We start from the raw sequence: 1,491 nt of genomic DNA, 5'->3' as shown, positions 1-1,491 counted from the left end.
ATCCATGATGCTGGTGAGGAAGCACTAAAAGAGGCTATTTGACCAGTGGCTCCAGACAGATATTATGAGGGCTGATCTCATCTGTGACTGGGGAATGTCACATTCTCACTCTGGAGACCCTCTGAAGTTGCCAGAAGGCACAGTGCTCTGATCACACTGTGTGAGAGACACAGAGAAGCTGGGTTATGTTAACTAAGCAGAGGTTACCTCAAAGAAGAGGCAGCCCTCTCAGTGCTTGCTGTTTACGTCTCGTGAGCAGGCAAAGTGAAGGGAGTGGAAGCTGGGATCTTGGGTTAATTTGGAGAAACTATTGAGGAACCAAAGGATCTAGTGGAAAAAGAGAGTTACAAAAGCTAAAAAAAGAAGTATGTCTCTTTTATGTGATAGAAGTTCACAGTAATTAGGCTTTCCTTGGTTATTTAAGATGTTCAGCCAAGGGGAAGATATTTGATTGTGTTGGAAAAAGGGCAATTTCAGGGTTTCACTTTGTTGTTTTTGGTGTGTCCCATTCACTTGGAGACCATGCTGCAGTGATCCTCTTTGTGTGAAGCTCCTTGAGTTCAGGATGACCTGAAGGCAGACAAAGAGGAAGTGTTCTGTGTTAGAAGTGTGTGATAGGCATTTCGTGAAATAGGTTTGCTAAAATGGTACTAGAGAAGTGAAGGTGGAAATGTTTGAGAGCATGGCAGATGGTTGTGCTGTTTTTTTTTTCTTTTCCTTATACACTAGGATAAAAAATGCTTTCTAATGTGGATGTAGCTACATGAATTCTGTGTATACGTGTGTGATTCTGGATATTGGAATGAGTTATATGGTAATTTTGTTTTCCTGTGAGTATTTGATAACTTGGTAATTTCAAGGTATGCTTTAGCCTTTGCAGAGCCCTACATTGGCAAGTCTGCGCTTAAGTATATCCGCTGCTCACTGTGAAGTATTTTTGCATCCTACTGGTTTGAGGAAGATAGAATGCCTGGCAACAGACAAAGAGTGTTGCACTGTATAGGTGAATCACAATACAAACATGATTCTAATTGCTGCGCTCTATCTGTTTACCACCATGATGGTGGGCATCTCCAGTTGCTGGAAAAGGATACATATGTAGGTTGAAGCTCCAGTCTTGTGTTCTTAAAGGTTCTCCATATTTGCTCAGCTTTTATACTGTGTTGATCTCAGCCACGTGTACACTTCTGCCACACTGTCTGTGACTCAGGAAGACATTCACAGTGTTTTGTTATCGACTTGAGGGCCAATGTTTGCACAACCAGTTGATCCATGCAACTGATACATTTGTTTATGCAGCTAAACCTATGACCATTTAGCTAAAACTGAGACCACGCTCTGGTCACTTTTGAGCAAAGACTGACTTTCTTTGCAACAGTCATTGTTAGTCACTACCTAAATTCCAAAGTTATGTTGTTACAGATGGAGATGAACTTCATCTTGTCCACTTGCATGGAAGTAAAGCTAAAAAAAATAAAACAACTGAATAAA

Source organism: Coturnix japonica, chromosome 4, assembly GCF_054131305.1.
Source record: "Coturnix japonica strain WE chromosome 4, WE-NBRP24, whole genome shotgun sequence".
Taxonomy (NCBI): domain Eukaryota; kingdom Metazoa; phylum Chordata; class Aves; order Galliformes; family Phasianidae; genus Coturnix; species Coturnix japonica.
This window is presented reverse-complemented; position numbering follows the sequence as displayed.